The 23,235-nt window shown below is 46.7% G+C and overlaps 1 protein-coding gene across 1 annotated transcript in view; it reads left to right on the top strand.

Moving 5' to 3' along the window:
- The window catches only part of LOC144888257 (E3 ubiquitin/ISG15 ligase TRIM25-like), a 1,054,438-nt gene that overhangs the window by 176,982 nt on the left and 854,221 nt on the right, over positions 1-23,235 (top strand). The window lies entirely within an intron of this gene.

Raw genomic sequence — 23,235 nt, 5'->3', positions numbered from 1 at the left:
CGTAAATAAATTAACTCGGGAGTGCACCACGGAAATAATGGGCCAAATTACGTCCTCATGACTGTTTAAAACCCCTATTCAGGTGCATTGTTGTAAAAAGTCTCATTGTGGAAGGTTTCGTTGTGATTAACCTTGGGAGCTCAAGCAGTAAGGTCACAAACAAACTGAAAAACTCACCTTATTGTGAGTGAGGTAGATTTGGAGGTTTAGCCGTTGGCATGTGGTGGCTTGTAGACGGTGGCACGTTGGTTTGTGGCGGGCATTGTATATGAGGATCTACCCTTGTTCATGATGATGTATTTTGTGTGTATATTTGAAGGTGAATGTTTTGTAAAGTTAGCTAAGTGTTCAACTTTTTTCTACAAACAACTTTTTTTTACCCTTGAGAGTGATGTTGTTAAATGAGCACCAAAATTACTTTTAAATCGATGTATTGGTTGTGTTTGTACTATTTTGCTTTTTGAATGATCAGCGCAATTGAGAGGTCACGTGACTCCTTTAGCAATCATTTTAAAGGGTTAAATGAAGACTTATTTTTCACATCTGAGTTACCAGTCCTGTGTCTAGCAGATGAGAGATTAGAATTAAATCAAGATGACATACAGTCACATGAAAAAGTAAGTACACTCCATGTAAAGTTTTGACTTTTTAAACATATTTCAACATACAGCTATTTGATCTTCATTTCAACAATATTGATAGATAAAGTTGATATAATATAACAAATATCATGAAACTTTTACATTTTGTCGTCCATTGTATAATTTAAATAAACATAAATGCAAATTTCGCATGTGGAAAAAGTAAGTACACCCCTACATTTATCACGACTTCAAATACCTAAAATTACAATCAGGTGCACCAGCTCAGGTGCAAATGATTAGAACATCATTGGAGAGGATCTTGGAGGAACCTGTCTTATTTAAACCTCAGACGTTTAGTTTGGTTTGCTCTTTGTTGTTGAAGTGCGCGGCGTCACCATTCCTAGATCAAAAGAGCTCTCTGAAGCCTTCAGAAAGAAGGTTATAGATGCCTACGAGACTGGGAAGGGATTTAAAAAGATCTTCAAACAATTTGAAATCAATCATTCGACTGACCAGAAGATCATCTGCAATTGGAGAAGATTCCAAACAACTGCCAACTTGTTCAGGCCAGGCCGCCCCAGCAAGTTCAGTCCGAGAGCAGACCGCAAGATGCTGAAAGAAGTCTCGAAGAACCCCAGAATGTCATCACGGGACCTTCAGGTAGCTCTTGCCACTGTTGATGTCAAAGTGCTCGAGTCTACCATTAAAAAGAGGCTGCACAAATTTGATCTACATGGGAGGTGTGCCAGGCGGAAACTTTTGCTGTCCAGAAAGAACATCAGGGCAAGACTAAATTTTGCCAATGAACACCTAGGCAAAGACCAGCACTTCTGGAACAATGTGCCCTGGACAGATGAATCAAAGGTAGAGCTATTTGGCCACAGTACCAGAAGACATGTTTGGCAAAAACCAAAGACAGCAGTTGACCACAAGAACCTGATACCAACTATAAAGCATGGTGGTGGAAATATTATGGTTTGGGGCAGCTGTGCTGCATCCGGGCCTGGGCAGCTCACCATCATAGAATCCACTATGAATTCTTCATTGTACCAGAGGGTGCTTGAGGATAATGTGAGGCTATATGTCGGAAAGTTGAAGATCAAACGAAGGTGGACCTTGCAACATGACAATGACCCTAAACATACCATTAAATGCACCAAGGAATGGCTGAAAAGAAAAATGGAGGGTTCTGGAATGGCTAAGTCAAAGCCCGGATCTAAATCCCATCGAGATATTGTGGGGGGATTTGAAACGCGCTCTGCATGCAAGAAACGCCTCAACCATTGCACAGCTGAAAGAATTTTGCATGGAGGAGTGGGCAAAAATTTCTCCCAGTCGATGTCAGAGACTGGTAGACAGTTATAAGAAACGCCTCCTTGAGGTTGTTTCTGCCAAAGGGGACAATACCACCTATTAGAGCCAAGTGTGTACTTACTTTTTCCACATGCGAAATTTGCATTTATGTTTATTTAACTTATACAATGGACGACAAAATGTAAATGTTTCATGATATTTGTTATATTATATCACCGTTATCTATCAATATTGTTGAAATGAAGATTAAATAGCTGTATGTTGAAATATGTTGAAAAAGTCAAAACTTTTCATGGGGTGTACTCCTTTTTCACTTGACTGTATATCTATCTGCACATCACAAGCTTAATTAAAACAATATCTGACATGGACATTGTTTTCAAGTGACTTTATTCCACACCATAATTTAAGTAAAACTCATGTTATGAACATCAAAATATCTGCCGTGTAAATTATATTAAAATAACTTTATTTCATATACGTTACTGGTAGCTGCAATAATTTTACATAAGCTCAAGCATTTTTTTTGTTGGTGTTGAGATTGTTTCTTTGTGGACTAGGTTGGTAGTTATTCAGTCTTCTTGGGGCAAAATATAGAAATCTCTTGGCGATCTTACTCCAGAACATGCAACATACACCTGACCATGTGAAAAGCAGGATAACTTCAGATGGAGGCCTGCAACTCTAAGGGTCTGTCCTTGTGCTTTATTTATAGAGATTGAAAAACAAACTGTTATTGGAAATTGCAATCTCTGAAACAGAAATGGATAATCTGATGGGATCATTGGAATTCTTGGTATGAATACTTCTTTACCCTTATATTTCCCTGTTGTTATTGTGGCGTTTAAGACATGTGGCAGCATCTTCTTTATTACCAATCTTGTCCCATTGCATCATCTTGGTGCAACGACATTTTTCAATGGAATGATTCGAATACCAACTTTCAAGAATATAAAATATGGCGTGGCATTCCTGGTGGTAAGGAGGAAGATACAGTGGAGGAGGATACGCAGAGGAGGACAAGGAAGAAATGTGAAGATCGACGAAATGCAGTTTGGATTTATGCCAGGAAGAGGAACGACAGACGCACTCTTTATTGTGAGGCAGTTGCAGGAGAAGTACATGGAGAAGAGGAGGAAGTTGTTTCTTGGGTTTGATTATCTGGAGAAAGCATTCAATGGGGTTCCACGTGAAGTATTGACATGGGCATTGAGGAAGTTAGGAGTGGGGGAATGGTTGATCAGAGTAGTGATGGCAATGTACAAAAGAGCGCGCACAGCTGTAAGGACGAAGGACGGGAACAGTGGTGAGTTTGAGGTGAAGGTGGGAGTGCATCAGGGGTCGGTACTAAGTCCACTACTATTTGTATCTGTGATGGAGGTGCTGGCTCAGAACGTAAAGGAGGGTTTACCGTGGGAGTTGTTGTATGCAGATGATCTGGTGTTGATTGCGGAAAGTATGGATGGACTGAAGGAAAAGATGAACACGTGGAAGGAATGTATGGAGACAAAAGGTCTGAGGGTGAATTTCAGAAAGACGAAGGTGATGGCAAGTGGTAAAGCATGTGGTGAGGTGGAAAGAACTGGGAAGTGGCCAAGTGCTGTGTACAGGAAGAGTGTCGGAGTGAATTCCATTCAATGTACAATGTGCGCTGAGTGGGTTCATCAAAAATGCAGTGGTCTGAGAGGGTCATGAACCAGTGTGGCAGCCATATTCAAATGTAAGTTGTGCACAGAGGGAGCTGCAGATGGAGGAAATGTTGAGTTGGATCTTGGAGATGGCGTGAAGTTGGAAGGTGTGAAAACATTTAGCTACCTCGGACACATGCTGAATGGAGAAGGTGGATCAGACTCGGCAACGGTTGCGAGGGTGAGATGTGCATGGAAGAAGTTTCGGGAACTGAGTGGCGTGCTGATGAGGAGGGGGGTGTCGTTGAAGCTGAAGGGAAAGGTGTATGCTGCATTTGTGAGAAGTGTTATGATTTATGGGAGCGAGACATGGGTAATGAACGTAGAGCACAACGAAGGCTGGAAAGGTTGGAAATGCGAATGGTTCGGTGGATGTGCGGAGTATCGATGAGAGAGAGGAAGACAAATGTTAAATTGCGAAAGATGATGGCAATAGAGCCTGTGATTGATGCTGTGAAGAGGAATAGGTTGAGATGGTTTGGTTATTTGTTGAGGAAGGATGAAAGTGACTGGTTGAGAAGAGTGATGGAAGTGAATGTAGAAGGAAGTAGAGGACGGGGAAGACCGAGAAAGACTTGGCTAAAGATGGTGGAAGAAGAAATGCGGGCAAGGGGGTTAACAAGGAGAGATGCAGAAAATAGGGCAAAATGGAGAAGATTGTCATGGGGACCGCAAGGCTAACTCCCGCTCTAGCAGGGAAAATGGCCTTAAAATGCATGTTGTTGTTGTTGTTGTTGTATTTCTGGTGGTGTAAAAGACTTGATAAACTCCACAGGATATTGTGTGGCATCATCATCATTTGGTACAGTGTCAAGTGATTTATGTGACACTTCTTTTCATGGAATTTATTTTATCAATTGTATATTTATCTTTTCTACATCAGAATTATTAGGACTTAAGATTACCGTTACACAAAGCCAATCAATATCTTGTAATATTCCTTAATAGTTGGGAATGTTCGGTTCTTGTTCATCTTTACATCCATTTGGGATTGTAATTTGGTTGGAATTGGGATCTAATGGAATATTGCCATCTCCAATATCAAGGAGTAATTTGGCAAAATTGCCAACTCCCTCATCCTCTGAAAGATGAACTCTCATATTCACTGTCAATGAAAATGACACAACTTTACCCCAAGGAGGAGATGCCTTCAGACTTGCTTGATTTTCATCTGCTTCAGTTCCCCTTGTTATAACAGGGCGAATTTGTCAGAAATCCCCAGAAAGAATCAGTGGAGTTCCTCCCACAGCATGACTACTTTCCTTTAAGTATTGGAGTGTATTATCTAATGCCTTAAGACTTTATTTTGTGTGTCGTAGTGCACTCGTCCCAGAAGATAACTCTTGCATCTCTCAAGACATTGCCCTTTGCAGAGCCTTTGTCAATATTGCACGTTGGTGTCTCCTCATTTTGAGTGTTAAGTGATAGTTTGAATGAGGAATGAGCTGTCCGACCACCAGGAAAGAGGAGATGCAATTCCTGAAGATGCAACTGCCAGTGCAATATGCACCTGTGATCTTACCTTTGCTCGGATTAACGTTAAAATGAAATTTTTACCTGTACCACCAGGTGCATCTGTGAAAAACAGTCGTCCTTCATTACCTTCAATAACCTCCATAATTTTCCTATTCATGGCTGCTTGACTATGCAAATTCTTTTTCATTCTCCTGAACAAACTGTGCAAGTTCTTCTTTGTCATAATGTATCTCCTTTAATATTTCTCTCGTTAATTCACATGTTGTTCTATTAGGTCTTTGAAGTCCATAATGATTCAGATCATGTCCTCTGAAATCCATAACTTTGTCTTCAATCATCATGAGAGCTTCATTGAAGATTTCATTACCATAAGTCATTTCTAAATCATGAGATTCTCTTTGAATTCTGTGTAAGATATCCTCAGACGGGCTCTCTTCATGAAAATTCCGTCGTTGTTGGGGTTCAGTTAGGGCACACTGTGTGATGAGAATGGCAAATAAATGTCGCAGTCGTCTAGGAAAGCGACTAATCGCAGCTTCTTCAAGAGTTTTTTCCAGTGTCGGTCATCTTCCAGTAAGCCATGTAATAAACAGGCCTCCTTGAAGGTATCACAAATCATATCCCTGTATGTCTTCAAATCCTCAAACACTTTGGACCATGAAGAGTATGAAGTAACAGTCTCACACGGAAGACTTCACCCATATTTGGATGTATTGTGTGCACCCTTCCAAGGGCATCTTTAGACTCTACCCCTGGATAACCTTCTACAGGATTGCCTTGAACTCTCCTTTTCCAATTTCTGCCACCAGCAGCACAGGTGAAATATTTTGGAACCTCATTGTAAATGAGTGTGAGCAAAATTATCTTCTCTCCAAAGCAGGAAATAAGCTGTAAGAGTTGTAATGTGGGCCTCTTGGGCTTTTTGTGCTGCAGTGCTTGAGTTATAATAAATCATCTGACCATTTTCTAGATGAACATGAAGTTTCTGAATGGTTGGATGATGCTCATGGAAGGGAAAGCCAAAGATTCTCCAGAGTGCTTCATTGGTGCTTACATATCGAGCATTCTGATATGCATAGGTCTCATCATAGTGGTCTTGTCCATCTCTGCCTAATGAAAATACAGCCATATCTTGACCTTTATTTACATATTTACAAACATACTTAATCGATTTAACAGAATTGTAAAATTCTACATTGATGTGGGCATTGCACATTCTGGAGAGATATGGATTGTATGGTATAATCCACCGATTGTCTACAACATGTTTTGCCATTAGCACCTCAATGCAACCATCAGCAACCTTTTGGACCATTTTGGTCAATATAATTTTATGGAGTGATGGATCTTCATCTTTACTGGAGAACTCTGCACAAATTACAGCATCAATTTCATTGTGCATTATCTTCTCCTGTCGCCAAATCAATATATGGGCACGTGGCAATCCTCTCTTTTGCCATTCAAATGTCATGTGGCATTTTACTTTTCCAAATACGTGTTTTTTCTTGAGCAAATCTATAAAAAGCAATGATTTTTGGTCTAAACTCTTGCGATTACATCATGACGCTCATCTGGCTTTGGATTTACCATGTGTGCTCTTTTAATCTCTGGCCACTGAGAATTGCAAGTGTATGTAATGAATAAATCAGGTTTTCCATCATTCCTCATGTAACACATTGCATCTTGTATTTTTTCATTCAAGTACCTTGGTCCACCAATACAGTTAGAGGGAAGAATTACTAATTTTCCTGTTGTCAGATTTTTGGAATTTCTAAATGTGTCACTTAGATTTTGGTAATCAGTTGCTCGTAAATGAGCTTGATGGGTCCGAACAAATAATAATCTTTCCGATTCAATTTTAACCCAAATATCAACTGCAAATTGATAGAAAAGAGACGTGGATCTTTGTATTGTGTTGAATTCATGTTATCTTTCCATTAATTGATATGAATAAAAATTCATAGCCAAAACCTTCCATGAAGTTTGAGTTCCAGTTTGTGGGTTTACCTGGAAATACAGAAAGTGGTAGCCATCTTCCCCATTCCAAAACAGCAATGGGTATTGAAGTGAGTCAAAGGCTCTAAGTGTTTCGTTGATTCTTTTCAGTCGGCTGTCTCTTTGCTCGATGACAATATCTCTTGTACGATGCTCCTGACCAACCAATAATATCGCTACTTCATCTATAATAGGAGCATTGTATCTCCTTTCATATTCTCCAGCTGGGGTTTTATCAGCAGTGATAATTATTTTCGTGATCTGAAGTCATCTTTTCCATTGCAGACATTATACTGTATACATAATGAATATATTAGTGAAGCATATCTTGAAGAGCATGAACAATGTTTGAATCAAGATTAGGAATTTGTAAATGTGTTCTTTGTTTGGCCTCTTCTTCTTCATTACCCATGAAATAAATTTGCAGAAATTTATTTCTCATAATGGTAAAAGAGAACCAATTTTATGATTAATCTGGCCTTGAATTCTAAAAGTGGGCAAATAACCATCCTCTCTGATTTGATTTGTTCCAAAAGATGTCATCTGAAAACAGCTGTTGTACTTTCTAATGTTTTTCAAGAACATTTTAGAATCTGGAGTTCTTCCCATTAGAAGAGCATTTCACAGTTCCAGCAGCTCATTCCAGCAGTTCTATTTCATGGTTCCAATAAACTTTTTGTTCTTCCACAAGCCTCGTCTTTGTATCCAAAAACAAATAAATAAACAAGAAAGACGTCGTGCAGAGCACAATACTTGATAAAATCCACCCCCAAACCCTCCCCAAAAAAGTTTCCATTGAGACATCACATTGTCCATTTCATTTTTTTTAATTTTTTTTTTTTTTTTTTGTATACAATATCGAGGCTCGTGAAAGAGCGAACATTCATCACACAGAAAGACAAACCGACACATAAAACATATAACATCGGGAGCGGTAGACAAGATGGGGAGAGAGGGGGACAAACACAACATTTGAGAGCAGTGACCGAGAGACATGGAGACATCGAGAGATCTGAAAGAGGGCGAGGGCTTTGGGGGGGGGGGGGCATGGGAAGGGGGCGGTGGAAGAGGTATAAAACATATGGACACTGCCAGGACTTCCAGGAAAGAAGTTGGAATTTCAAACAAGGTGGATCTGGGGTGAATTAGCGGGGGTAGAAAAGATCAAGGTTTTGGATGGGGGAAGATAAGAGATGGTGGTGAACAGCTGTTTTAAAGACCTGGAGGGAGGGGATTGAAGGGAGTGAGGGAGTTTGTTCCAGAGGCAGGAGAAAAGAGGAATGAAAGAGTGAAGGTGAGCAGAGAGCCGAGATTTCGGCAGTTTAACCATCAGAGGGTTGCTGGCAGATCTTGTGCGACCTGTAGGAATTGAGAGATTAAATTCATTGAGATTAAAGTTGACGATCTTAATCATAGCTCATTGAATTTCAGATGAAAATTGATGATTTTGAAAGTTTGACCTTTAACCTTTTGACCTTAAAATAGTTGGATTCCCAATTCAATGAGGCACTTTGCAATTGCTCTTTAATGTTCAGGTTAATCAGATGAAAATCTATGATTTTTTAGACAAATTGATGATTTTAGAAGTTGGACCTACAGTTGACATTTGACCATTTAATCTTTAAAAAATAGTTCATTCCCCAATTCGTTGATTCAACATGCAAATGCTGTTCAACGTTCATGGCAATCGGATCAAAATTGACTATTTTAGAAAGTTGACCTCAAGATGACCTTTGACCTAAAAAAAAAAAAGCAATAGGCTTCTCAGTTGTGACTTCATCTACAACTTGGCAAAGTTTCATGACGATCAGGTTGGAATTGTAACTTGTGGGCAATTGATATAAAAACAGGCAAAGATGTAATCTGTCGTGCACAGAACGATACTTGCGAAATCCCTAAAATAGGTTGTTGTCCTTTAGCCAATGTTGAACTTTTGGCTTATGTTGACGTCAAAAATAATAGGTGGCTGAATTCATTGTCCTGATATGCAAATCTTCTTTAAACTTCAAGTGAATTGGATGAAAATTGAGGATTTTTATAAATCTGCCAAAATTGTTGACGTTTTGCCTATCCTGACATTTTGACGTCAAAATTAATAGGTTTGTTTTTCCTTATGGCCAACTCTATGATTTGGTGAGGTTTCGTAAAGATCGGTGGTTTGTGCCCAGGACCCCAAAAAATGTTAATCCACCTCTGCCTGACTGACTGACTCACTCACATATAAACACTCACTCACTCACTGTGAATCACTCACTCACTCACTCACTCACTGTGAATCACTCACTCACTCACTCACTCACTCTGAATCACTCACTCACTTACTGACTCAGTGACACACTCACTCACACAACGACTCATACTTTCTGACTGTCTCACTTACACCCACTCACTCGCTCACATACATACTCATTGGCTCACACTGACTCACTCAACTCAATGACTGACTCACACAATGCACTCACTGTCTGCCTCATTGACTTGCTCACTCACTGACTCACACTCACTCACTCACTGACTCCCTCAATGACTGACTGACTCACTCTGACTGTCTCACTTTCACCCACTCACTCACCGACTCCCTCAATGACTGTCTCACACCCACTCACTCACTGACTCACTCAATTCACACTGACTGACTCACTCAATTCACACTGACTGACTCTCTCTCTCTCTCTCTCTCTCTCTCTCTCTCACACACACACACACACACACACACACACACACACACACACACACACACACACACACACACACACACACACACACACACACACACACACACACTTACCTTCACTCACTTACCTACGAATGGACACTGCTCCATCGATAAGTTTACCGGAATAAGCTCCAGGTGAGCTAAAAACGAGCTTGTTACCTGGTAAAAAGTAAGACAAGTTTTAGGAATCCTTTTTAACAAAACACGAATGTAGGTACAAGTGGGCATCCCGGGGAGTGACATATTATTTTATATTGTGGCGGACACGATGGCTCGCTGGCGCAGAGACATAATTCCGCGCACCAGCGGGTGGCGGCCACGCCCCAGGTAGGGCGTGGCCTGGAGATATATACGCGGGCTCGCTGCCGCGCGCACGTTAGTGCGGATGAGTGAGCAATGAATAAAGAGCTCGATAATAACCAAAGCGTTGTGGCCTACCTTTGTTCAACGTGTGTGCTCCCGCACCACACTGGTGACCTCCGACTGGTTCAACAGTAGTTGAAACCCGAACGCGCAATGGCCATCAATGCAATCAAGCTACTGGAGTTCTGGGAAGCACAGGCCGACACCTGGTTTCTTCAAGCCGAGGCCCAATTCCAGCTCTGGGGCATCACTGCGGACGACACGAGGTACTTCTATGTGGTCGCTGCCCTTGGCTCCGGCACGGCCACGCATGTCGTGTCCTTCCTCTGGCACCCGCCGGACGAGGGCAAGTACGCGGCACTCAAGCAGCTGCTCCTCGATACGTTTGGCTTCCCAGCGGCCGAAAGCGCCGACCGTCTTTTGGACCTTCCCGCCCTCGGCGACACACGCCCGTCCGCCCGCATGGATTACATGCTATCCCTGCTCGGCGACGGCCGCGCAGATTTCCTGTTCCATGCTCTTTTCCTCCGCGCCCTGCCTGTACAGGTACGGCTCACGTTGGTCGGGTCGACCATTACGGAACCGCAGGCCCTGGCCAGGGAGGCGGACAAGTACTTCGCAGCCCACGACGCGCGGCCGGCATATAGCACGGCCGTCGTGGGTCCCGGCGCCGCTCACAGCATGTGTGGTTCGGATCCTTCCGAGCACGGCGTAGGTTTGGCGGATCGCCGCGTAGCATGGCGTTCGGATAGTCCTGAATACGGCGTAGGTTTGGCGGATCGCCGCGTGGCATGGCGATCGGTTCCTTCCGAGTGTGGCATAGGTTTGGCGGATCCGTGCGTGGCTGCCGCCATGCCCCGCCCACCACCGTCGTTGCAACCGGCGCGGCGACCACCACCGGGCCAGACCTGGTGCCATTTCCATGCCAGGTTCGGCCACAAGGCCAGGTCCTGTCGCCCGCCTTGTACTTTTGGCAGGTCGGGAAACGACCAGGCCGGCGCTTGCTTCCTGCCATGAGCGACGGCCATACTGGCAGCCTGTTGTTCATAACGGACGCCCCATCAGGTTGTCGCTTCCTGTGCGACACGGGAGCGCAGGTGAGCGTCCTCCCTGCTTCCGCATCCGACCAGAAAGCTGCGGGCCGGGGCCCCGCTTTGCTTGCCGCCAACGGCACGCCCATCCGCACGTTCGGGAATCGTTGCCTCTCGCTGCGGTTCGGGGGGCAGCGCTTTCAGTGGTCGTTCGTTACTGCTAGTGTCCCCATGGGCCTACTCAGAGCGGACATCTTCTGTGTGCATGGGCTGCTGGTGGATGTGAGGCACAGACGCCTTGTCCAGGCCGAAACCTTCAGCTCGCTCGCTTGCGCACTGAGCAGTTCGTTGAACTGCTCCCTGGGCGGCTCACCGAGCGGCTCGCCAAGTGGCTTGCTGAGCGGTTCGGTTCCGGCAAGGTTGGTCTGCACGCTTCCGGCAGCGGACGAGTTCACCCGCCTCCTCGCCAGTTTCCCGGCCCTCACGCGGCCCACTTTCTCGGCGGTGGCTGTCAAGCACGGGGTGGAGCATCACATCCCCACCGTCGGGCCACCGGTCTAAGCCCGGGCGCGCCGCCTCGACCCGGCGAAGCTCGCCGTGGCGCAGGGGGAGTTTGCCACGCTGGAGCGACTGGGCATCGTCCGGTGCTCCAACAGCACGTGGGCATCGCCGCTGCACATCGTGCCCAAGCCGGGCGGCGGGTGGCGGCCATGTGGCGACTACCGCCGCTTCAATGATGCTACCACCCCCGAACGCTACCCGGTCCCTCACATCCAAGACTTTTCTGCCCGGTTGGCGAACATGTCCCTCTTCTCCAAGGTGGACCTCATCCGCGGATACCACCAGGTCCCCGTCAGGCCAGAGGACATACAGAAGACGGCCGTCATTACACCATTTGGCCTCTTCAGGTTTCTGCGGATGCCCTTCGGGTTGAAGAATGCGGCCCAGGCATTCCAGCGGCTGATGGACAGCGTCCTGCGTGACTTGGATTTCGTTTATGTCTACCTGGACGACATCCTCATCACAAGCGCGTCCCGTGAGGAGCACCTCCGCCATCTCCGCGTGCTCTTCGAACGCCTGGACCGGCATGGCCTGATCGTCAACCCCACCAAGTGCCGGTTCGGCGTCACCGAGATCGACTTTTTGGGGCACCGTGTCACCAGGCATGGGGCCATCCCCTTGCCGGCCAAGGTGGAGGCAGTCAGGGGTTTTCCGCCCCCCCCCCATCAAGGGGCTCCAGGATTTCCTGGGCATGGTGAACTTCTATCACCGTTTTCTGCCCCGCATCACCCAGCTCCTGCGCCCCCTGCACGAGGCCCTCCGGGGCAAGCCGGGCAAAGGCGACGTTGCCTGAACCGAGCGGATGGACACGGTGTTCACGGGTGCGAAGCTCGCCTTGGCTAACGCCACCATGCTCGCGCACTCGGCGCCTGATGCACCGATCGCCCTCACCACCAATGCATCGGACTATGCGGTGGGCGCGGTGCACAAGCAATGGGTGAAGGGGGCTTGGCGGCCCCTGGTGTTCTTTAGCCGGCAGCTCCGCCCACACGAACGGCGGTACAGTACCTTCGATCGCGAGCTGCACGGGCTCCACCTGGCGGTCCGGCACTTCTGCCATCTGCTCGAGGGGCGCCCGTTCGCGGCCTTCGTCGACCATAAGCCCCTGGTTTTCGCGATGGCCAAGGTCGCCGAGCCGTGGTCGGCCCGGCAGCAGCGTCACCTCTCGGCCGTGTCTGAGCACGACGGACATCCGGCATGTCGCGGGGAAGGACAACCCAGTGGCGGATTGCCTTTCCCGGGCCCTCGCCCACGCGGTGCACCTCGGGATCGACTATGCCCGGATGGCGGCGGACCAGTCCACCGACCCCGCCGTCCAGGCTTTTCGGACCGCCGTCATGGGCCTCCGCGTCACCGAGGTACCATTCGACGGTGCGGGCGCGGCCCTCTTTTGCGATGTCTCCCTCAGCCGGCCTCGCCCCATCGTGCCCGCTGGCTGGCAGCGCCGGTTTTTGACGCCATCCACGGCCTGTCCCACCCGGGCACGAAGGCCTCCCAAAAGCTGGTCACCGACAAGTTCGTCTGGCATGGCCTCCGGAAGGCCATCCACGATTGGGCCAGCACATGCCTCGCGTGCCAGCGCGCGAAGGTCCACCACCACAACCGGGCCCCACTGGCCCCGTTTACGGTGCCCGAACGTCGGTTCGACCACGTTCCCGTGGACTTGGTGGGACCTCTGCCCCCCTCACGGGGTTTCACCCACGTCCTCACCATGGTGGACCGCACCACCCGGTGGCCGGAGGCCATGCCTTTGGCAGCAATGATGGCGGCGGACGTCGCGCAGGCGTTCATCGCCACTTGGGTTGCCCATTTCGGTGCCCCCTCGGACATCTCATCCGACCACGGCCCCCAGTTCACCTCGGAGCTCTGGGGGGTGGTGGCGCGGGGGCTCGGCGTCCAGCTGCATCACACCACGACCTACCACCCACAGACCAATGGCCTGTGCGAGCGTTTCCATCGCACCATGAAGGCCGCGCTCTGGGCCAGCCTCCGCGACGGCGGCTGGGTCGACAGGCTCCCCTGGGTCTTGCTTGGCCTCAGGACGGCGCCCAAGGACGACCTGCATGCATCCGCGGCGGAGCTGGTCTTCGGACAACCGCTGCGGGTGCCGGACGAGTTCCTCCCCGACACCACAGCACCATGTTCCGCGGCGCAGCAGCGCTCCGCCCTGCAGGAGACTGCCCGGAGGTTCGCCCCAGTGCCGACGGCGCACAACGGTTGCCCGCCAATGCACGTCGCCCCGGAGCTTCGCACGGCGGAGTACGTTTTCGTCCGCCATGACGCCCATCGGACACCGCTGCGGTCCCCGTACGACGGGCCCTTCTGCGTGCTGGAGACCGGGGCGAAGCATTTCACCCTGGACATTGGCAGTGCTCCGGACCGCATCTCCGTGGACCACCTCAAGCCGGCCCACCTCGACTTGGACCACCCCCCGCCAGCGGCTCTTCCCCCGCATCGGGCCGCCCCCCGGCAGGTGGACCCCCGGCTCCGCCCAACCCCACCATCACGCAACCTCCCTGTCCTGCACCCATCCCAGATGCCGCCGGAGGCATCCCCGATGGCATCCCAGCATCCCAGACGCCGCCAGCCGCCCGTGGGCACTTCGGCCGGGTCATCCGGTTGCCCTGCAAGCTGACCCTTCAGGTGCGCGGGAATTCTGGGGGGTGGGGGGGCGGCGTGTGGCGGACACGATGGCTCGCTGGCGCAGAGACATAATTCCGCGCATCAGCGGGTGGCGGCCACGCCCCAAGTAGGGCGTGGCCTGGAGATATATACGCGGGCTCGCTGCCGCGCGCACGTTAGTGCGGCTGAGTGAACAATGAATAAAGAGCTCGATAATAACCAAAGCGTTGTGGCCTACCTTTGTTCAACGTGTGTGCTCCCGCACCACAATATCAATAAATTATAAAAAACGGGGAATATCAATTAATTATTTTAATTATAAAAGGGGGAAATATCAATTCATTATCTCAGCATGTCTACGTCAAATTGAGTGCGACGTCACATTATGTCGGATATGATATTACATCAATGATATCAATTCATTATCTCAGCATGTCTACGTCAAATTGAGTGCGACGTCACCTTATGTTGGATATGATATTACATTGATCATTTCACAGTGAATCACATGATTATTGGATTCGATGAAATTTGTGTTAAAATGCAAATATACAATGTATTATACAAATGTACAATGCATTATACAAATGTACAATGCAAGTACACACGTCACGGACGTTGTTACGGATGATAACGTGTTACATTACACATACACCGCCTAGTGGGTGATTTTGGCATGCATGGTAATATGGTGGGTTGTACTTCCGGCGTCACTTCCGGGCTGCACGTGGACCATGGCTTGCTTGAACTGACTTCGGCTCCGTGGCCTTTTCCACAAGCGGCTGAAACAGTGATCGTGTCGGATCTTCTGAGGAAAAGGTTTGTTCAGAGTTTCTCATTTTATTATTAATACTGAGAAAGATATTCTGTAACACGATCATTTGAAGTGATTCTTCACAATATTAATAGCGAGATCGGGCGAACATTATGAATATACATAGTGAAGGAGCTGTGCTCCCACGCGAGTCGAAACAATTGACGCGACCAAAGACGGAAATTCGTCCGAGTTGCTTTAATACACGTATCAAACTCGGTTACTCTGACAAGCCCGTTTATCGGGCAGCGATATATATACACATTTATGCCGGAGCGTTTGCCCGGGAAAAGCGAGACCGGGCATGCCCGGGTGTCAAGGGCGAGTCCTGGAAAGGCGAGTCTGGACCTGCCCGGGCGTGCTGTACGCGGCCTGGCAAGTCGAGGCTGGGCGTGCCCGGGCGCTCTGGGCGAGCCCTAGAAAGGCGAGGGTGGGCATGCCCGGACGCTCTGGGCGAGCCCTGGAAAGGCGATAGCGGGCATGCACGGACGCTCTGGGCGAGCCCTGGAAAGGCGATAGCGGGCATGCCCGGATGCTCTGGGCGAGCCCTGGAAAGGTGAGAGCGGGCATGCCCGGGCGCTCTGGGCGAGCCCGGGAAAAGCGAGACCGGGCATGCCCGGGTGTGAAGGGCGAGTCCTGGAAAGGCGAGTCTGGACCTGCCCGGGCGTGCTGGACGCGGCCTGGCAAGTCGAGGCTGGGCGTGCCCGGGCGCTCTGGGCGAGCCCTGGAAAGGCGATAGCGGGCATGCCCGGACGCTCTGGGTGAGCCCTGTAAAGGTGAGAGCGGGCATGCCCGGGCGTTCTGGGCGAGCCCTGGAAAGGCGAGAGTGGGCATGCCCGGGGAAGACGAGACCCGGCGTGCCCGGGAGGTTCGGGCGTGCCCGGGAACAGTGAGTCCGGGCATGCCCGGGAGAGGCGCATCTGGGCCCATCCAGATGAGCCCGGCATGGCAATTGCACCCTGGCCGTGTCCCGGCAGGTGCAAGGCGATTGTGCACACCTAGCGGTAACCGCTACAATAGCACGATATGACAAAGAGATGTGGATGGATTATGACGAAGATTTGGGGATGATATGGGGCGGTGAGAAGAAGAAGAAGAAGAAGGAAAATAATCTGATTCGATGTCGGTTCAGGTCTGAATCCAGATCCGATCTATCAGTGGATACAAAACGTTTCCTGTTTATCCTGGCGGAGGTTTGTGCGATACCGAGTGACGTTCTACTTTGTTACTTGTGAAACTAATCCTGTTGTTGACTTCATGGTTAATGTGGCTGCTTTAGTTTAAGACTAGCTGAGGTACCCGGCTTCGCCCGGGTTGAATAAGAATAATACAAATATATGATGAAAAGAACATGTATATTTTAGAGCAATATCACAGTACATTTCCTACATGACGTTTTTTCAATTTTCAATTTCTCAAAACCTCTTGGTATACAACATTTCGGGATTTCTTACTTGGTGCCAAGACATAAAGATTGCTTGGTATTCCAACCCTCGAGCAGCCCACATACAGCTGGCCATGGGCAAACACTTGTTCTGTGAAGTTCAGGCCTACAACCTTCATTGATTGCCCCTGCGCCAGAAATATGTCTTGAAATATTCCTGAAATAAGTTGTTGACCTTTTGGCCTATGTTAACCTCAAAAATAATTGGTGGTTTAATTCAGTGATCTGATATGCAAGTCCTCTTCAAATTTCAAGTCAATTAGATGAAAATTGACGATTTTAGAAATTTGGCCCATATTGATATTTTCACCTTTAGACCTCAAAAATAATTGGTGGTTGAATTAGGTGACCCGATATGCAAATCCTATCCAAATTTCAAGTCAATTGGATGAAAATGTAGGATTTTAAAAACTTCACCTTAAGTTGACCTTTGGCCTATGTTTACTTTTTGGCCTATGGTGACCTCAAAAAGAATTGGTGGTTCAATTTCAGGGACCTGATATGCAAATCCTCTTCACATTTCAAGTCAATCAGATGAAAGTTGAGGATTTTAGAAATTTGAAATTGTTGTTGACTTTTGGCCTATGTTGCTCTTTTGGCCTCTGGTGATCTCAAAAATAGTTGTTGGTTGAATTCAGCTTGCTGATATGAAAATCCCATTCAAATTTCAAGTGAATCGGATGAAAATTGAGGATTTTAGAAAAAAAAAAAAAAGTGGTTGACCTTTGGCCTACGTTGACCTTTTGGCCTACGCCGATCTCAAAAATAGTTGGTGGTTTAATTCAGTAAGCCGATATGTAAATCCTATTCAAAGTTCAAGTCAATAGGATGAAAATTAAGGATTTTAGAATTGAGGCTGACGACTGTTGAGAAACTCAGTTGGGAGGTTGACTGCCTGATCTTCATGTCACTTTGTCAAGAGAATCATAATTTCTTTCATGACCGGGCAGCGAACGTCATTATGTGTGACATTACGTCACTCCTACAGACGTGAAAACATTTGTTTTCCTTAAAAATATATTTAAAATAAATAAAATAGTACATAAATTAACAATAAAAGAAGCTAAAAAACAATTTAAAATACAATAAAAAGCATATTAAAAATATATAAATATGTACGTACAGTATACTGTACAACCGCTGATTCGCATTCAAAACAGGCGACATACAGTATTCCTTTACTGTGTCTATGTTAGCCATGGGTCCGAAGACGGATAATGCTAGTGTTTCCAAGCATAATGTGGTTACGATGGACGATAAGGTAAATCTGATTAAAAGGTATGGAAAAGGTGGAAAAGTGTCGGTGATAGCGCATACACCTTATCGCGAATCGGAACCGCAATGCGTCATGGGATCGGAAAGGGGCAATAGCGCCGCCACAAACTACACCATGGAATTGCAGCTGGCCTGGTTTTTTAAACCATTGATATTAAAATAAAAAGTAGCCTATAACCACCAGGATTTTATGCTGATTCCGAATCTGTGTCTAAAACTTTTCTCTGATGTGTAGTTCTTGAGTTATAAGCGGACACCAGACAGACAGACAGACACTCCTCCTTTATATATAGCGTTGTTAGGGTCACGCCGTTAAAATAACACCGGGTGGGTTGACTGAGCGCGTCGTCCTTTTGAAGTCGGAAAAATGAGTACCGGCATCCCGGAAACAGGGGGCACTGCATCAGCGGTGCGCGAAACTGGAAGTGGTTTTTTTATTTAGGGGAATAGGTCTTGGGCCTTGGTGACATAAATCATCAATTTTCAACATAGTATGGCAGATAGGTGTAGGAATTGTGCCTTTGATGATACAAGTATGGCATTTGGCACACAGAGTATGTCCGAAGAAAGATATTTGGCTATGGGGCCATTGCAGATTTGTCCTTTTTTGAAAAATGGCGGCCATTGTTGTCACAGGACAAATCTGCGATGGCCCTATAGCCAAATATCTTCCTTAGGGCATACTCTAACTGTGTGCCAACTCCTGTGCTTGTATCATCAAAGGCACAATTCTCCCAAATATTTCACATATCTGCCGTACTAAAAATTGGGCGTCATTTTTATTGGACACATCTGTGATGACTCTAATAGTCAGAATATTTAACTGTGTACCAAATACCATGCTTGTATGATTCAAACAACAGTTTGTACAAATTAATATACCATATACCATATACCATAATATACCATATAAATGGCGGACATTTTAAAAACATTGTTGTCACAGGACAAATATATGATAACCCTATAGTTAGGGGTCTTTAATTATGTGCCAAATGTCAAGCTTGTATGGCCACAACAACAGTTTATACACAGTAATGTACCAAATATATGTAAAATAACAAACAATGGAGGCCATTTTGAAAAATGGCCGCCATTTTTGTCACAGGACAAATCTGCGATGGCCCTATAGCCAAATATCTTCCTTAGGGCATACTCTAACTGTGTGGCAACTCGTGTGCTTGTATCATCAAAGGCACAATTCTCCCAAATATTTCACATATCTGCCGTACTAAAAATTGGGCGCCATTTTTATTGGACACATCTGTGATGACTCTAATAGTCAGAATATTTAACTGTGTACCAAATACCATGCTTGTGTGATTCAAACAACAGTTTGTACAAATTAATATACCATATACCATATACCATAATATACCATATAAATTGTGGCCATTTTAAAAACATTGTTGTCACAGGACAAATATATGATAACCCTATAGTTAGGGGTCTTTAATTATGTGCCAAATGTCAAGCTTGTATGGCCACAACAACAGTTTGTACACAGTAATGTACCAAATATATGTAAAATAACAAACAATGGAGGCCATTTTGAAAACTGGCCGCCATTTTTGTCACAGGACAAATCTGCGATGGCCCTATAGCCAAATATCTTCCTGAGGGCATACTCCAACTGTGTGCCAACTCTCGTGCTTGTATCATCAGTCACAATTCTCCCAAATATTTCACCTATCTGCCGTACTAACAGATTCGCTTGATGTATGTATATATGTATGTATGTGTATATATATATATATATATACATATATGTATATATATGTATATATATATATATATATATATATATATATATATATATATATATATATATATATATATATATATATATGTGTATATGTATAATATATATATATATATATATATATATATATATATATATATATATATATATATATATATGTGTATATGTATAATATATATATATATATATATATATATATATATATATATATGTGTATATGTATAATATATATATATATATATATATATATATATGTATATATATATATGTGTATATGTATAATATATATATATATATATATATATATATATGTATATATATATATATGTATATATATATATATTCTTGGGAAAAATGGCAGTGGCATAGAAAAGGCCCTTTTATATGGTATGTGGCAAGCTAAAGACCGATCCGATAAGGATGATCGTGCCCCCTTGCCGATAGGCGGCGCTCTTGCGTCCGCCATTACTGGGAGGCGTCCCGATTCAAACTTAGCTCCAGCTGGCTGAGCCAGTACAACCATCATCGCGATCGTACATGAAAAGTGTCCGTGATAATCGTTCTGAAGTGTTTCTCTATACGTGTGGAGCGGTCGGGGACACCTGGCACCTGAAGGCACACGATACAAACCCCGTTTTCGGCGATATCGCCGGGCACCGAAGGCGCACGGCCATGCTGCGCTGAAGGCACCTGGCACCTGGCACCTGGGGGTACCCGGTTTCCACTTCCACCTGCACCAAACCTATTTTTGTTAGCAACCGCATACCCTATGCTATGCCATGCTGAGCCCCTTCCGCCTTAGCCCTGAGTTTCTCGACCACTACGATAACGACTCCTCTGACCGAAATGACGAGGTGCCCGTCCCTTCATCGACTCCTCCATACGGCCAGGTCTTGGTGGCCGTACCACAGCCACCCCACATGAATTCTTCCCTCAGAGTTCACCTCCGCCCGGGCCGGCCACCTCTGGCAACTATGGCCAAGCCCTGAGTGGCCGCTGGCGAGCACCAAGTTCCTTGACCACTAGGGTCGCAACTCATCTGGCAGACCCGACTGGGCCTCTGTCCCTTCGCGCGGGCCGCCTCACCGGCTCCTTATCGCTTCATCGACTCTTCCATATGGCCAGGTCACCTCGGGTGTGTCACTGCCGCCCCCTCATGGATTCTTCCCTCAGAGTCCAACTCTGCACCGGCCGCCACACCGGCTCGTCACCGGTTGTATAGCTCAGTGGACCGGTCGTATCGTCCACGAGTCCATCTTCTCTGATGAATCAAACAAACAAATATATTTTGTATCGATATTCTTTCGGCAATGTGAACTGAGACTGGTAACTGCATGTAATCTGAACGCTGGAGAGCAAGCCAAATGAAGCGGGTGACCCCCAGCTATGGCGGCGTCTATAGAGGGCGCCCGCCCATTGAACCCTCCGTCGGATCGGTCTATAGAAAAGGCCCCTTTATATGGTATGTGCCATGTGGCAAACTATTGAAAAGGCCCATTTGTATGATATGTGCCATGTTGCAAACTATTGAAAAGGCCCCTTTATATTGGAGGCCCCTATATACATATCATGTGCCTTCGATACAGTCTGGCACCCCGCTCTGCTCACCAAACTCTCCTCCTTTGGTATCCATGGAAATCTCCACGCATGGCTGGTGGACTTCCTCTCTTGTAGTAGACAACGTGTGGCCCTGAATGGGTTTCTCTAATCTGCTCTTCCTGTTCAGGCTGGAGTTCCCCAAGGCAGTGTTCTGGGCCCTGTGCTTTTTCTGGTCTTCATCAATGATCTCCCGGACTCTCTTGAAAATCCTCTCTATCTCTTTGCTGATGACTCCACTCTCTGCCGCTCCATTCCTCATCCCTCAGATCGGCAGTCTGCAGCCTCCTCACTCTCTGCAGACCTGGACAAAATCACAGACTGGGCAAACAAGTGGCACATGTCTTTCAATCCTGACAAATCTCACATTCTTACGATGTCTCTCCGAAAAGACCGACTGGCCAAACCTCCCATCCACTTTCTGAATAATCATCTCCAAGAATTTCTGTCACTCAAGATTTTGGGTCTCACTATCAGCCATGATCTTTCCTGGGAAAACCACATTTCAAATCTGGCCTCCAAAGCCAGTCGCCGACTGGGCATCCTCCGTCGTGCAAAGTCCTTCCTTGACACAACTGAGCTCATCACCACATACAAGGCTTTCATCCGCAGCTCAATGGAACACTGCTCTCCCCTCTGGGCTGGTGCTCCTGCCTCACACCTAGCTCATCTTCACGCTGTTGAAACCAGGGCGTTCAGAATCATTGGAATCTCCCACGATGAAGCTATCTCCGAGGGCCTTTCACTTACTCACCGCAGGCAGGATGGTGGTCTTTCCATCTTCTACCAACTCCTCTCCGGCCTTGCCCCCCCAGCTCTCTCTGGGCTCTGTCCCCCAAATATTCCTACAGGTCGCACACGATCTGCCTGCAACCCTCTTATGGTTAAACTGCCAAAATCAAGACTCTCTGCTCAACTTCACTCCTTCATTCCTCTTTTCTTCCACCTCTAGAACAAACTCCCTCACTCTCTTCAATCCCACTCCTCCCTCCAGGTCTTTAAAACAGCTGTTCACCACCATCTCTTATCTTCCCCCATCCAAAACCTTGATCTTTTCTACCCCCACTAATTTCACCCTAAATCCACTTTTTTGAAATTCCTACTTCTTTCCTGGAAGTCCTTGGTGTCCTTGTGTTTTATACTTCTCCCACCCGCCCCCACCCCCCCCCCCACCCCCTTCCCATGCCTCCTACCCCCAAGCCCCCTCCCTCCCACACATCTCCCGATGTCCCTGCTCTCAAATGTTGTGTTTGTGTGCTTCCCCTTCTCTCCCCATCTTGTCTGCCGCTCCCCTTTTTATATATTTTGTTTGGCTGTTTGTTTTGTTTGTGTGATAAATGCTAGCTCTTTCACGAACCTCGATTCTGTATACAAAAATATTGTTACGGACCCCAACGTCGGCCTTCCCCACTTACCAAGGGGGGATTAATCCCCTTGCTTATATGACTGACCGACATGGTCCTGGGGGTATGACGTCACGCCCGGTCAGCGCTGGGTAGGGTATTAGGCCCAACCGTCCTATGACCTAAATACCAGCACCTACCGGTATGCAAGGAAATACTCCCCCACCCACGGTCGCAGCGTAATGGACTAGTTGCGCCAAGCGAAGCGAACTGCACCGTGAGACGGTTACCAAGACTGACCCAATTTATCTTCGTCGGCCGAATCGCGCCACGGGCCCTCAATGGGGGAAATCACTAAAGCGACCGAATGTGAAGAAGAAGAAGAAGGTAGGAAGAACAAATATAATTTATTACTACTATTTACAAGACCAAAAATAACCAAAGAAGAAGGAAGGATAATAAAATAAAGACAGAAAGATTGGAAGGAGACACAGTGCAATTATTAACTTAACTATACAAGCTTAATTAATATCCCAGGACAACGTGAAAGACAGACGAACGATCACACTTACACGGGGCATGCAGGCAGGAATGAATGGCTTGGAGATGGATGGCTTTGAGAGGCGAGGAAGGTCCAGCGGGGACTGGGCA

Source organism: Myxine glutinosa, chromosome 1, assembly GCF_964187855.1.
Source record: "Myxine glutinosa chromosome 1, kmMyxGlut1.1, whole genome shotgun sequence".
Classification (NCBI taxonomy): Eukaryota; Metazoa; Chordata; class Myxini; order Myxiniformes; family Myxinidae; genus Myxine; species Myxine glutinosa.
The sequence above is the reverse complement of the archived record's forward strand: the minus strand, read 5'-3'. Positions and strand labels throughout refer to the sequence as shown.